The sequence below is a fragment of the Lycorma delicatula genome, chromosome 2 (genome assembly GCF_047948215.1).
Source record: "Lycorma delicatula isolate Av1 chromosome 2, ASM4794821v1, whole genome shotgun sequence".
In the NCBI taxonomy this organism is placed as follows: Eukaryota; Metazoa; Arthropoda; class Insecta; order Hemiptera; family Fulgoridae; genus Lycorma; species Lycorma delicatula.
In genome coordinates, this window is record NC_134456.1 from 106,785,941 (window position 1) to 106,802,833 (window position 16,893).

The 16,893-nt window shown below is 29.4% G+C and overlaps 2 protein-coding genes across 4 annotated transcripts in view; both read right to left on the bottom strand.

Moving 5' to 3' along the window:
• The window catches only part of LOC142319071 (proton-coupled amino acid transporter-like protein pathetic), a 190,196-nt gene extending 175,677 nt beyond the window's left edge, over positions 1-14,519 (bottom strand). For 2 of the 3 annotated variants that reach the window (XM_075355935.1, XM_075355933.1), the window contains exons 1-2: positions 14,187-14,519; positions 6,103-6,159 (exon numbers count right to left, since the gene is read on the bottom strand). The gene's annotated coding sequence lies outside the window, so the exon portion shown is untranslated. The remainder of the gene's footprint in view (positions 1-6,102; positions 6,160-14,186) is intronic. The other variant, XM_075355934.1, reaches the window with a different exon arrangement.
• Positions 1-16,893, bottom strand: part of LOC142319924 (cytochrome P450 4C1-like) — a 167,582-nt gene that overhangs the window by 1,281 nt on the left and 149,408 nt on the right. The gene's annotated exons all lie outside the window — the stretch shown is intronic.

Genomic DNA, 16,893 nt, shown 5'->3' on the forward strand with positions numbered 1-16,893 from the left:
GTTTACTGTTCTATTTAAAGTTAATTATTTTGTTGTTTTAATGTTAATGTTGACTGGACATTCAAAGGCACTATCAAATGTTATATTATTGTTTGTTTGTTATGTTATACTATTTGTTTTTCTATTACTTGAGGATTATCATTGGTCCTCTTTCACGTGATGGTCAGTCACACGACTTAATTATAGCTTCATTGTAGAAGCTGATTGTAAGTAAATAAAGAAGTTCAGCAAAAAAAAAACTTTTGTTAGAAAGTTTTTTTACTAAAGTGCCATAGTAAAGTTTTGAAATTTTATTTCGACCAAAACCCCCTCACCACTTTTCCCAATTTTTGCAAAACTTTTATACATTCTTTTCCCGCTAAGGTATCTATCTATCTGTCAAGTTTTAAAAAATCGGTCCTCGGGGTCCAGAGTTATAAGACCAAATAATACAGGCCAACATACACGTACGTCCATACAAACGTACATTCACACAAAGGTCAGTCTGACGAAAATAGATTTTTTAATATTTGGGAGCATTAGAATAATTTTTTTTTTCTCAGTACATTTACAATTTATTTAAATCTATTTTTTTAAATGTCTCCTTAAGATAAAATTTAAAAAACGTCCAACTATTTTAAACGTTTTTTCACGGATATTAATACTTTCCCGTTACAGCAATTGCAGCATGTATTGCTATAGCCGAAAAGTAATAGGAAAAAGGGAACTTTAAACATTTTTTCATAACTAGGATTACGAAAATAATGAAACATCGTTAAAAATTAAAGTCGAATGACATGTTATCCGTTGAAGTAGTTTAAAGTCTAAAGTATGTAGTAGTCTAAATAAGTGATGGTACCTAAGCCGGGCAAGTCAATGCTTGACGTGTCTTCGTACAGGCCAATAAATCTACTACCTATTATGTCTAAAGTATTCGAGAAGCTATTCCTTCAGAAATTGTGGCTTCGTTAGAGGAGGGACAAGTTGTGCCTGACCACCAGTTCGGTTTCCGCAGTGGTCACTCCACCATTGAACAGAAACACAGGATCATTCGAGTTGTAACTAACTGCTTTGAGGAGAAAAACGGCTGCCTTTCTAGATATACAGCAAGCATTCGATAAAGTTTGACTGCCAGGTCTGCTGTACGTACAAAAGACCTTCTTATTTAATATTGCGTAGTAACTTGAATGGACGCTTCTCCATGATTAAATATAAGAAGGAATTATCTGAATTCTTTGACAATTCCTCGGGTGTTCCTGAAGGCTCAGTGTTGGGGCCTGTCCTCTGCTTCATCTTCACTGCGGACCTTCCAGTCACAGACAATACCACTGTTGCATTGTTTCCCGACGACAGGTCAATCGTGACTGTTAATGATGAGCCAACTCAAGCTTCGAATAAGTTTTAATATGGGTTAGACCTTCTAGCCGAGTGGTTGAAGAGATGGAAAAGGTCATTCAAGCAAAATCGACTCACATGACATCTGCGATAAGAAGTGGTAACTGCACAGGAATCCATTTAGATAGAAGTTACAGCCTGCGAGCTGAGAGTGCACGGAAATTAGGTATTCTCCTAGATCGTTTTCACATTAAGTAAAAAAAGGATATAGCTAGATATCAAATATAAGGAGCTATACTGATCATTAGGCAAGAAATCGCAACTATCCCTAACTAACAAGCGACTTTTATAGAAACTGATTCTAAAACCGGTTTGGACAAACGGAATCCAACTCTAGGGTACGGCGAGTACCAGCAATGCAGAGATTAGTCAGCGTTTCCAAAATAGTTTTGCGAGATGCATTACACAGACGCATGGTTCATACGGAACAATGAAATTCACAAGTATTTGGGTTATCGTGTGTTCGAGAGGAAGGTGGTCGATTTGCAACTAATTATAAAATAAGACTTAACGACCACGTAAACTCTCTAGCTATTAATCACTTGGACGGTGAGGAAGATGTAGTTCGATTAAAGCAGGAACGTAAATTGGACGTAGGAACCTGATAATGGTGCTCAGAACGAGGCCTCTCTTGTTAAGTCGTACATCATCAAAGCATTTATGTTTACGCTTATGATCATTTATATTTCTAATGTTATTTATTCCTATGTTAATATTTTTCCTTTTATGTTGTGGTATTTTCATAGTACTAGACGTGATTATAATTATTGGCTGGACTTTTTCAATGCTTGTGCTACCTGTGATCTATTGTTGATGTCCAGTATATATTTAATTATTGTGTTTCAAGGGAAATTCCTTTATAATTTGATTGTTGTCATGAAATTTGTTATGGGTTCTAATCTACGAAACCGATGGTAAATATAATTCAAGATACAAAAATATAATAATAAAATATTATACGATTATTTATAACCCTTATTTAATTTTATATATTTTTAACTTTTTATACTATTTTTTATTTTTAATTCTTTTCTTTTAATTTTGTTATAACCTTATCAAGAGGATTTTCCCCCTCCCCAAAAAAAATTAAAAGAAAAGAATTCTTGAGCTATTTTTTATGTAGGTTTTAAGACGGCTTAATATTATTGAAAATCAGTTACCCATATCTCATATTTCAATGGTTTAGTACAAAATGGTAAAAAAAATTATTTTAGACACAGGGATCTTTCTAAAAAATAACATTTAGAAATTGTAAATAAACTTTTATGTAGTATCAAATATACTATATTTATTATTTAAATAATTAAGAGTTAACGAACAAAAAAGTTTTAGGAAAAATTTATTAAAATTATAATCGCAACTTGTATATTTAACAGCAAAGTTCATGTGTATTTTAATTAGAAAGAATTACTATTTAAATGAAAATGATACTATCATTGAAAATCAATTCAAAACATAATTTTAAACCACAAAAATTATTTCAAATTTGTTGACAGTTACTAAAGTAGCAGAAAACCGCATATTTTTACTTAAGAAAATATCCATCGTTTTTTTATACTAGTATAATATATGCAATATATAATAAAAAAATTAAAATTATTAATACAAAATCTAGCACTCATTTTAATTATACAATTCATTTATTATCGTACCAAACTGTTTTTTTTCGAATATTTTTTAATTATATTATTGACGTAATGTTATACAAGTTTTGAACAAAGACAATTGTTTACATATAAAAGCATCTAAGTATTCATTGTTAAATCTGAGGTACTATAAATGCTTTTTTTTTAATCATTGCAACAATGCATAACTTGGGTAAAACTTTTTGTTGTAATAACACTTAGAATCTCTATCTGTATCTCACTCCATCTCATGGCCACATGTAAATTTAATTGAAGGACTGTCGCACAACTTGTTTAGCATTATAATCATTGTTTGTAACGAATAAATATGTTAATTATATTACAGTAGATCTACTGATATTTAAAATAAATAAAAAATTATTCGACTCAAATTTATTTGTTACATTATATTAGCTAATAAATAAATTGTAACCTAAAATTTAAAACAATAATTTTATTTATTTATTTTAAAACAAAAAAATTATAATAGTGTAGAACGTAAAAATTAGTTTATAATATTTCTATACTTCTTCAATAATCTATTAATCAATAAATTTCTGATGAAGGATGTCAAAAACATCTATAATTCTATATTTCTCTCAACATATCATTTAAAATACAATTAAAACAAGTTTTTTTTCTTTTTTTACTAATTTATTTATTTAAACTAAATCATTACGTTGTAAAACTGGTTATTTAAAAAAATAAAACGCATACATTTATTTATTTAACTTATAAGAAGTTCAGTATTTTTAACTGGAAAGTTCAGCATTAATCTAAATTTATTACTAATTTAATACAAATGTAAACGTAAGTTGTACTGTTTATTTTTTAAAGTATATTTATGAAACTTCTTAGTTTTACAATTCAAAATATCCTTTTATGTTTGAATTGCTTTTTTGTGAACTTATGAAAAAAAATGGGGGACGAAACGTGACGACGTTTAGGGAGGCATGCCTAGGATGTTTTGCCCCGCTCACTTTCAAGAGCGGGTAGTCGGGACTTCTCGATGATGGCATAGAGAATCCTCAAGGTATGAATGGGTTGTAAAGCGAAGACTGGACGAAATGTACATCTGGAGCTGGTAGAGTAGTCACGGGAAGGGTAGCTCTTCAGTGGAGGGTAGATCAGCTACCCGAAAGAAGGAGTCGGTGTGTCTCGATGAAGCTGGGGTGACCCCGATGGGTCCCAGAAGGTGGCTAACTAGAGTAGGCAGAGACTGTTGTCACGACACTACGAGGTGATTGTGTTTTGCTTAATGGCGAGAACCGGTTGGATTGGGGGTTTTTAATAAGTATAAAAAAAAACTTATGAAAATAAAAATTATCTGTTGTATTTCATTTTTTTTTTTCATATATTTTTACTTTACCAGCTACAACTGACAGATGTATGCTGCTACAGCGGTAAATAATATAAATCGGTAAAATTTTTTTTTTGAATAGTCATTTTTTAATTTTTTGATTTATGGAAACTTTTTCTGTCTCAAATTAAAATTTACAATCGGTTACACCATTACCGAAACCAGAAGTTAATATCATCACATGAAGAGAGGCTTCCATCGGTACTCCTCAAAAATTACACACTAATATCCCTACCCAGAACGTTAAAGTTAGGTCAGAGAACAGTGCCATTGGTAGTTTAACGCAATACAAAAACAGTCACATGAATTCATAAACAAGAGAAAAAATGAAAATAATAAAAATAATAGAGAATAATTAATAAAATGGAACGAAATGAATCAATGATATGAAAGATAACACTGAGTTGATGCAGTTCCACCTCAAATCACATAAAATCACCAAGCTCCAACACGTGGAGTCGTTTTAGCCTTCCAACGTCTGCAATATTGTCTAGAAAGTTATTAGTTTAAAGTTAAATATAACAAAATTTTATTGTCTAAAAAGTTCACGTGAATAATCGTAAATTAACTTAATTTTTGAATCTCTCATTTTTAATAGATCTCGGTAGTTTTTCAAACCTACGAGAAGCCCTGTCCAAAGATTTCCTATCCATTTGGTCTCCTGAAACATTGCCATCTCCTCCTAAGCCTCTTTTTAGTAAGACTAAATTTATCACCTTCCTTGGATAGTCCGTTCCTTGCCACCACAAATATTTAACCTCAGGTGACGAACACCAGGCAGCTTCCTGAATGATTGACAACAAATACTGCGTCACATTATCGACATCAGTGGGGCACTTTAATGATACAAGCACATCCAGTTCGTTCTCCACCCAGCTTTGATACGAGTCCCGATCGTAAATGAAAAAATCTTACTAGTGTGATAGCTCTTACTCTTTGATATTTCTTTTTAAAAAAATTAATCAAATTTTTTTACTCCTTCCTAGAAAATTACAATTTTGTTTATTTATATTATGGCTGTATCTGTATTTTTTAAATTTATTATCACCACTTAATTATTATTTTATTAGAAATTAATTTTACCCAAATGCTTTCCCTTGAGTATGAGAGCCTCCAAAATGAAAAAAAAAGGTTTTTAATTTTTTAAGTGCACAAAACAATAGTCTCACTGTTCAACTCATTAAATCCTCCACATGTACAGAAATAGTGATTTTTTAAAAGCATTTATTTATTTAACTATCATAAAATTATAAAAAAATATTTTTACTTAAAAATGTGAAAAAAGTCATAATTTTGGTTATTGTTTTTCAATAAAAAAGAATATTTTCACAAATATAACAAAGAGAGCTTAAAATGACTGAATTGCATATTTTCTTATTCAAATTATTGCTAGTTTTTTAAAAATTATCTTTCATTTTTTATATAATTAAATAAGGTTTTCTTAAATTAGTTTCTTAGTAGGATGTGAATTTAGTTACAGATGTACCTATTTATGAATAATTGTTTGTAATGAAATATTAGAACGTAAATTTACTCAGATATATCAGAAAACGTTTGTACAAATAAAAAAAATTCTTTTGTTGTCTCTTAAGAGGATTTTTCTTTAGCAAATGACAATTTTATTTAAAGTGTTTTTTTCGTGTACCAATCCTAATTGTTCAGAAAAGATACAAGTTAAGTAGATGTAAGTATTTAGTTTTATATTGCTAGTGCTAGGCTTTTATTATACAATAATGTGATTACCTTAACTTGTTCCTTTGTAAAGTTTTATGCTTAATTGTATTTTAACCTTGAAGTAGTCTGTAAAAAAAATAGATTATATTTTTAAAAAAAAAACAAAGGTAAGATTTTATTTTTACACTTATTAATGAAAACACCAGTATAATACAATAAATATTTATAATTAAATTACATTTTAATTCTATTTGAAAATATTTATTAAATTAAAATTTCTAACTTTTGGGAAGTAATACTATGTACATTGCGTAGTGAATTAAGATGGATAAAACACAAAGACACCACGCGCGCGTGTGTAATTATTTTTAATTTGATGATTATTTTTGTTTTTTGATTTTTTTTTTAATTTATATACCATATTTATTTAAATATTAAGAAAGGATTCTCAATAAAATTATTTAGTTTATTTTTCATTTGGTTATATTATTTTCAAATTGATTATATTTATTCATTAAATTATGAACGTATAAAACATTTTTTTCAGAAACAATCCCTTTCACTTTAGAATAAATTAGTCTTTTACGAAATTACGACTTTTTTAAGTAGGTGACAAACTAAAAATAAAAAAATGACAACTCGAAAATTTCTATTTTGCATTGACTTTTCAATAGATTAAAATTTAAAGAATATTTTTTCTACACGACTGTATGTATGTTTGTTCCACCGTAACAGCTCAACGGCTGAACCGATTCAGATGTATGACCCGACGTTGGAATCCTTACTTACTGGAAGTGTCATAGGCTATATAAATATGTTTATATATAAATTTTCAAAAATCTGAATCTATCCGATGAATGAGTCGTTTTTTTTTACTCGCATCTCAGCGCTTCATTCTGAACGATACGAAAACCTCGTACGTGTGAAGTTGTCTTACAAATGTCTGCCCAAAAAGGAGTGTAATGTTCTTACGATACATGTATGTTTGTTCTATTGTAGCAACTCACGGCTGAACCGATTGTCACCCACACGCTTATTAATTATCCTATATTACAGAGGAATGTTTGTCAACAATGTTTTTTTTGACAGTTGTGTTTTTTAATATTTATTTCTGGTTTTGAAAACTTTTAAAAATTCTTTATGTACGTAGGTGTTTGTATATGTGTATTTTACTTTTTTTTTTTAATTTGAAGGAGATTATTGGGTGATGTTGAGGTCTTGATATTTTTATCGAATATGGAGGATCTTGCAAGTATTTGAAAATATTTTCATCCTCTGAAGAGTCGAATTTTTATATTTTATTTATTTTTTTTTTTAGAAAAATAGGAAAAATTTTTAATATTTTGTGACTATTTAGAATGTAACATTCTTAAAAATTAATGGTTTTTTTTAAATTTTTTACTGTTCCAGTATATATACTTGAACAGTAATCAATGAAGAATGCAATATTCCTGAGTAATGAACTGAATTAGAATCCTGAAAATATTTTTTAGAGAATGAGTTATAATTTAAGTGTAAATTTTATTTGTCACGGAGATCTACCCAATTTTTTTAATTTTTTCAAGTGAAGACGATTACGACAGTTTTAAAATGATATTACTATGATTGGATGAACCCTTTTAAATCTATTTTAAAGCCTTGCGACGGTTATTTTAATTTGGATACATGGTTGAATTCACGTAATTTTGGCCTAAATGAAAATAGCTAAAGAAAATTTTCATTGTATCTTTTTTTCTCCACTACTATTGGCTGTTAGGGAAGATAATCAAAGTTAATAAATCTTTCACGTGTTACTGAATTCGAAAGAAAAAATATATAATTAAATTCGCAACTCTTTGTCTATAACTATTGTAGACAAACGATAAAAAATATTTTTTTTTATATCGTAAAAGAAAACTATCAGCTTAATAAGACACCATTAGTCATAAGTCATTATACTTGAATAAATAATTGCAACATTAATCAATCAAAAAATGAAATTAAAAGTAAACCTAATAGGAAGGTGTAAATAAAAAATAATAAGTAAAATGGAATAAAGGATTATTTGTGTGCTTCAATCATAATAGAATTAAATAATTTTTTTTTCAAATAAAATCTCTATCATACGATCTCACTACTGCAAATATTTTTAAGTTATGAGGCGTTGTAGCGCAAGTTTTAAGCAATGCGTTAAAGTTGCAGTACTCTAAATGATGTGGCCTAAAACAAAGAATTATATTTAATTTTTTTTTTCTCCTACTTCCCGAGCTGGATACTGTAGGATTAAGCTTAGCTTAATTCCTACAGCTTAATTCCTACTCCTTATCAGGAGGTTCTCCTTTTAACTCAGATGGGCCTTCCCGTCCGCCGGCAGTACATCCAGCACGACAGGTCAGCTCGCCGGGTTGTATCTTTTATTTTTGCCTGCCTCTAACCTTTGAAATGAGGTGGCCAAGCTCGACTATGTCGTTCCTGGCCTCACCCCAAAGGCCGGGTCTCGGTCTTTATGCCTCATGCATCTACCACGTACGCTCCCTAGAGAGCGCTGTGACCAAGAATTTTTTGAATCGGCCTTCTTCTACAGTGTATGTTATTGTCTGTAGGACTATCCCTCACCCCTCGCCATTTCGTCCTCCCTGGCCTTCTGCTACAGGAATTGTGTAGTAAGCCCTGCAATGGCGTTAAAATTCTCCTCGTTGTTCAGCATCGTTTCAATTAAAGTGTCAGTTGTGAAAGCTGTATCAGCTGTGATTTGAGTGCACCATTGTAAACATTAGCTGGAGCTCCTGGTTTCGGAAGTAGTACAAGTCGCGACTCCTTCCACTCTGATGGTACATAATCTTCTATTAGCGTGGTGTTAAATATGTGAAGGAGTTCCGTCGGCGTTTTCTCAATTAGAACTTGTACTACTTCCACAGGTATCCCATCCGGACCGGACCGGTCTTAGGTTTCAGATTTCTCCCTGCTGTCTTAAGTTCTTCCATGCTGAACAATTCTGTTTTCCCTATTACAATCTCCTCCCTGACGAATACATTTCGCTGTGGAAATAGTGTCTCAACTGCCTCCTGAACTTGCTACGTTGTTAGTACCGGGGCTCTCCTCCCAAACTTCCTGGACACAATGCGGTAACCTTTCCTCCATGGGTCTCGATCCACTTCTTCGCAGAGTTCCCTCCAGCAAGCGTTCTTTGTGATCTTTATAGCCGCTTTATAAGCCGCCCTAGCTGCTTTGAATCTAATACGTGCAGCTGTGGGATTCGTCTAACTGCCCTCTGATAGCTTCGCCTGGCGGCCCAGGCTATTTCTCTCAGCTGTTCTATTTCAGGGGTCACCAACATGCGTGACATGTTAAACGGTTGGAATTTGTTGTATACTCTTGATGATTCACACTCGTCCTGTACTATTGCCGTGAATTCCCTAGGTGTCAGTGCGCCTACCAGATGTGCCGGTATACGCTCGCCGAAGCGGGTGCACCCATTCTTAGAAACGAGTTTGAGTTCCTTGTGACGCACCCCCGGTGTTGTTCGGAACTCTACAAATTGGTGATCCGAGAGAGATTTTTCTCCAATACGCGCCAATCTGTGAACTTGTTCACTCTATCTGCTCGTACGAAGGTTAGGTCCAGTGCAGAGGTAGAGGATCCTCTTGTCCATGTCATCGCTGTGTTGTTATTTATGCAGAGTAACCCCATGGCGGCTACTCTGTCTCAAAAATGTTGTCCTCTTACACTGTCCGTTGTGCCAGATAATTCGGGTGATTTGGCGTTGAAGTCCCCAGATGTTTCGGTGTCTGGTCAATCCAAGGAATAAATTATCTAAGAAGTTCAGATACTCTTCCATTCCCGAGTTCGGGGAGCAGTAGCAGAAGAATATGGTCATTTGACCTAAATTCGCTCATATAAATCCTTTCCCAGAACCCATTGCGATGAGAGGAACTCCTGCCCTCGGTAAGCCTATCGCGGCATCTTGGTTGTCATCTGTATGCCAGATGGGATTGGAGGAAATCCCATATCGGCGGTTCCGACAAGATAATTACGTCTATGAGTCGACTAAAAGCAACTTCCCAGCAGCTGTCCAGTGACCTCCTACTTCTGTTGGTATTTATTTGGAGGCACTTCATTTGCGAGTCGAGCAGTCCCTTATAATTTTTTTTTATGTCTTTTTTCGTCAATTAGAGTAGACTTTCTTTACATTTCAGCTAGTTTACTTTTAGTATACGTAGATAAATATTATTTATTATTTACTTTAAATATGTTTTTTAGTAAAATTATATAACTAGTTAAACATATAGAGAAATTATTATGTTTATTATTTTCATAGAATAATAATGTGTTCTATGGTTAAAGGGGTATTTTATTTTTGTTAAAATGTAACCATCACTGTAAGAAATTTTTATAAGTCTTGTAATAAAACTTGTAGTGTGTATACAGTTCTCTATCTATATTAACGATAGATAATGGTAATCACTCTTATTTTCCAAATATCAAGACATCAGCTCTTTTTATTCTAAAATATTCAAAAGAACAGTTGCTGAATTGTAAAATCATAGTTCAGCTGTTTTAAAATTATTACGCTAACGTAAGTAGTACAAATACTTTTTTCTGTTTAAGAAAATTGTTTCTACTTCGCTGTTGAATTAAAATAAATTTCTCTCCTCTGATGTGGTTAAATTGTGATAGTTTTTTTTTTTTTTTTTGTAGGTTGTGTAATATTTACATTTACAGAAATTCACACTTTCATCAGCCTAACCGTTATTGTGGTAATATATTATGTTTCTGAAGCAACAGTGCTATGACGCGTATGAGTGGGCATGTGTACATTTTAACCGATTGAAGAATCAACATTTTTATTCAGAATTGTGAACCATTTTCTTTTGCTTTTAAAATGAATACAGAAAAAAATTTTTTTTCGAAATAAATGTTTAACCGAGTCGAAGTGTTTAACGTAAGTGTTTAAATATATATATATATATATAAGTGTAATTTTTTCGTAGTTATGATTTCAAGTAATAAAGAATTGAAAAACGCGAAGGTGTTTAATATCATATTTAAATAATAAGCATTATAAATTAAAAGTATTCTCATCAATCAATCTGTATTAAAATAGAATACTTATTGTTTAAAGTGAAGCAGGATTTATGATTTAATCTTTGTTTTATAGGATATAGATATTGCAAATAATGAAATTTTATGATCGTTATACAAACATTGTAAATTATTCTAAGTACAGCGTGTTATTTTCAAGTACAACGAATTAATATGAATTAAATTGAAATGTGTTTGTAATAATGATGAGTTCATGTAAAAGAATTGCTGTTATTTGATAAAATATGTACACAGGTAAAGATAATGTTTATTGTGTCACTTATTATTATTTTTAATATTAATTAATACTTTAATTGAAGACACGCTGATAATTGTTATATAGACCGTACAGTTAAGAACAAAACGAGAACTTTTTTATTACTGATAATGATAAACGCTCTATAAAAATTTAAGAATTATTTCAATTTAAATAAAATTTTAAATACGTAAACGATTTAAAAATTATTTTTATTTTTGTTATTTCTTTTATTAAAGACACGGTCTTTTATCTAGCTTCGCCCAAAACATACATGTTACGAATCTAGAACCCGCTACAAAACCTGTAATTCTTCAAAAATCTTGTAAATATGTTTACATATAAATAATCGTTTATCGATAATAGATTTTTTCCATAATGTAACAAAACATTTTTCATTCTAAAAAAAAAAATACAATGGACTCTTAGACTGTGATGGTTTCTATAAAACGAAATCAAAATAAATATTGAAGCAAGTAAAAATCTATTAAAAACTTAATTTTTAATTGTTTTTATACCATCAATTATTACCTATTTTATAACATTTGAAGATGTCAGCTGTTAAAAGGTGTTTCATAGAGTAAATTTTCTAACTAATATTTCATAAAATGTTTATAATACGTATAAATTAGTTTCTGTTCAATTTTGTTTTTCTTTTTTATACAAAATATCAATATCTATCTACACTAATGATAGACAGAAATGTCAATAACAAAATAACTGATAGACAGAAAATAATAATGATTTTACATAAAATAACATTTCAATATTGATTATAAATTAATAATGATAGAAATATATTTTTATAAAATATCAATATCCTTCGTTTCCTTTCTTCTTTTACCTTTTAATACGTAACAATTTTTTTTATAAAGGATTTCTTTTATTAAACACCACCATTTTTATCATCCTGTTTGTTTTTTTTTTTTTTTTTTTACTTTGTTACATAGATATTTATCACAAAAATTGCTTAATCTAAATAATATACTTCAATGATTTTTTTTTTTACAAATTACTTTGATAGCCATGAATTTTGTAACAGGTATCTTTTTTAACTCATTGATTTGGCCTATAACAACTGCATAATATACCATTAAACATTTATGTGATTAACTAGAAATTTTCAAAATAAATGAATTAGAATTAGAAGTATAATTTACTTTTGTCTACATTTAAATGTAAACATTAATCAATTAATTTTATAAATATTAACTCACAGGAAAATGTAAAACTGAAAAGCTTTTTCTGTATTTACATGTGAAAGAACATAAAAGGATGCACTTTATTTTACTACAGAGATCAAACAGTCCATGGTTTATCTAAAAAAAACATTTGTTAATATTATAAAATTGTTACGCGATTTTGCCTCGGTAATTTTACCGTGGACCTAGTGCAAAGACAGTATTCTTTAACATTCAGGGCATGAAAAAATTATTTAACTACATGTAACCCTATGGAATATATAAGAACACATATATGAATTCCTGATGTGCTTATCCCCTAGAATACAAACCGGGGTTAAGGACAAAATTACTAAATGGTAATTAAACAATTAGATTAAGTAAGTTGTATTGATACAACTATTAATACGACTTTCAAGTGCTTGAAAATTAAAGTTAGAAAAATAATTAATATTTATTTATAATCTTATGAGAAACATTTTCTATTTCCTTCGATTTTAACTATAAAAATAAATATTTTATATCCTATTCAACTGGAGACTTCTTATTCCCAGTTATATCACATAAAAAGAGCTCTGCTTAGATGCACCTTTGGTTGATATTTATATTAGTTGAACGGTCTCCATCGCGGCAATATCACAAGGACATATTTAATATAATTAATTTGTGTAATATGTTATTAATCAATCAAAGTAATTTTCTTATCTATACTCTCAAATAACATTTAAATTTAAAAAATTGAAAACGGTAACATCAGTAAAATTACTACTTTTCATTAATGTAATTAAAAATGATAAATAAATTCGAAATCTATTCAAACAATTCCGATTTTATATTTATTACTTGTCTTTTTGATGAATAATGTTGTATGACTGAAAAATATGGGCAATATAAGTTATTAAACGTACTGATTGGGGAAAACTTTAAAGATCAAAATGTTGGAAAATACAAAAAAGTAGGTTACGGTAAGAAATATTAGAAAGAATGTATGGTTAGATAAAATAAAACAGGGAAGAAAGACTATGCAGGATATGATTTAAGTAGAATTTGGTATTTGTTTGAAATGATAGGAAGGGTATGGAAATTAATAAAAAATTGTGGCAGAAGAAGGATCACGATGATTTAGGACGTAGAAGATAAGAATAAAAAACATCAAGAAAATGACAAAATGAAAATTTAAATGAAGAAGGACACAATGATAGCATATTTATCTAGCAGTGATCGCAAAATAAAGATAACAAACTGAAAATAACTTTAATAAAATTTAGATGATATCAAAGTGGAATAATTGCTCTTATCAACAAATTTTGTGTCTTATAAAATAGAATATCTTAAAAATTCTGAACAAACTGGATAAAAATTCTTTCAATATATTTATTATTAACCTCATATTATTTAGAAGTACTATATTTTGGGTTCTTAAAAATGTTAGTGTTACAACTTGTGCAGAAAGAAAATAAGATAAATTTTGTATTTCATATTATTTTTGAAAATTGTAATTCTAAAAGCTTCAATGTATTAAATAGATATAACAAAATAAGTTTTTAATTAAGTTAATAATTATTTTTAATTCAGTTAAATTTTAGGGTAATTAATAATATATTTATTTATTTATATTAACAAATAAATCAAATCAAATAAGGAATAATTCTTACCTTATTAAAAAGACAATTTTACTTTCACCACTGATTATAAAATTTATTTCCAATCCAAAAGTTTATAATTGTTCATTGTCACAAAATAACTGGGGTAAATAAAAAACAGCTTTTGGACGTAACTTTCGCGATTAAAATAATATAATTATACTGTGTGACAAAAGTAAATAAAATATGAGCTTAAATGTGTTAATTTAGTTAACAGTACCATAAATAATTAAAATTAAAAAAAATAATTAATTGATAAACTCGCGCGATTTTTTACGCGAGACGTTTGGTCTGGGTTGACTTAAATACACTGCGGGACATGCGAGACCAAACTGAGTTTCAAATATCTACTCTAGTCTGTGTCAATCATGGTATTGCCAACTTAACAATAATAAATTTACCGTTTTTGTTTTATTGTTGCTGCAGACTGAACATTGTTAGTAATACTCTCTTGATATTACGTTCAGTGAAAGGTGCAATTCTTTAAAAGGATTGAAGGTCATTTATGCAGGTGATGCAGATAAGGTGTTTGGATTTAATATCATTAAATCGCCACTAATTCATCATTATGATTCATCTAAACAAACTTATTTTTTTTAAATTATTTTTTCAACTTGGCCGATTAACCAACGAAAAATTAGAATATAAATTAAATTACATTAAATAAAAATCTTTATTTCATTACACGGATTGATTTCCATCTTCTGTTCCGGCAGCCATCACAGAGGCCTTCCTACAACCGTCTTCATTGTAGACAAAATGGAAGAAATTATTCATTCTTCTATTTTATATATAATTTATTTAGAAAAAGTTCTTACAGTATTGCATACATTTTTATCTCTGTTCATACCAATTAGATGTATGCACTGTTTAATATAGATTCTCCATCTCACTTGGAATTTATAATACTTCCCTAAAAATGTTATTTTTGCAGTCTAAAAAATTATTTTCCGTGCCTGTTAAAGAACTAGTTTTTTTTTACAAATCTACATATTTCTTTAAAATTATTAGTATTAACTAATGATATTCTTCGCTTTTAGTATGCGTAATATTTTATAAAAAAATATTGCAAATAACTTTGAGAAAAGATGGCAAGTTCTTTAAAACATTAAATAGTACTTATTAGCTTGAAAATTTTAAAAGTGTTTAAAACGGTATTTTTTTCATTTTAATCAATGATACCATTTGCATAACAAAACAGGATCTAGACACTTCACATTTCAACAACATTTAAAGTGAATTATTAACCTTTACGTTTTATTTTGTTTTTATTTATTTTGAACTATTAGAAATAGGAAAATTAAAATTAAATTAAAAGATATGATTGATTTTTCATTACTATTTCGAATGTTTCTGCTATTTTTCCTTTTTTTGAAGATGTTTATAGCCCGCCAAGTCTAGTGGTTAACTCGTCGTCGCAAATCAGTTAGTTTTTTTAACAGCTAATTTTCGTAGTCGAAGGTTCTGAGGTTCAAATCATAAACTGATACGGATTTGAATACTGCTTACTTTTGAACAGATTTGAATACTAGACAGTGGATACTAGGGTACATTGGTGGTTGAGGTTCAATTAACCATGCGTCCTAGATCTGAGTCTGTACAAGACTAAAACTTATTTATATGCCATACGTATCTTCCTCATCATAGTGGATTGTTTATTGCTCACTAGTTGAACAAATTACGACGTTCACATTAGGAAAAAAGTTTGTTTATAATTTAAACAACCTCCTTCTACGGTAAAATCAAAATTTCAAATTTCCTCTCGAATTTAACGCATGGTTCTGTGGGTAGAATTAACTCGAGAATATGTTTTTTTCCTTCTATAACCGAAGTAGGAATTTCATTCAGTTACTTCATAGTTGACATTGGTTTCAATGCGTCATCTTTATTTACACTAAAGAAGTTATCAACTTATTACTGCGTAATTATTTTCCTAAATATTTCTCTGAGTTTGTGTATTTCAAACTGTAGGATCTGCAAAATATCAGCAAATAGGAGTCATAAATTTATATATTTGAATTGGAAAACTATTATTTAGTATATATTTTTTGTTGAAAATCATTCATGATTTTCAACTACATTAAAAGCAAAACTATGGGAAAAAATCTGCCATTACCAAGGTATTTATGTAAAAAAAAAATTCTATCGTTTGATAAAGACTTTAAAAAAGTTACTGACTTAAGCATATGTATCGAATTTTGAAATCAAAAAAAAATTTAATATATAATAAAAATAAAATTTTTAATCATCATTAGGAATAACTCAATAAGGAATATCCCAAGAAGTTAAAATATTTACATAAATATAAAAAATATAAAAACAATGCAAAATATTAGTCAGCATTTTTAAGTCTATTCTACTGTAAGTTAGAAGTATTTTTTTAATTTTAATGTTATTTTTAATTTTTGTAACGTAATATATTACATACTTCCGGATGAAACCCTACCACTCCGCCACGGAGATCAGCGAAGTGTGACTCATTTTTATGTAACTCAATTAATTGTAATTCCATTTAGGACAATATGCCAGTATCGAAGTAAAGGAAGCACTTACATCAAAGAATAGAAACTTCTGGCTTTAAATCTCTTGGATTAAATTGAAAATTAGCAAAAAATAGAAGCTTAACATAAAATATCAGCTTAACTTCTTCAATAGAGTGATGGGACAATTGTAATAATAATTAACTTTAACTTCTCCCACTTATACCAATTTTGTGATA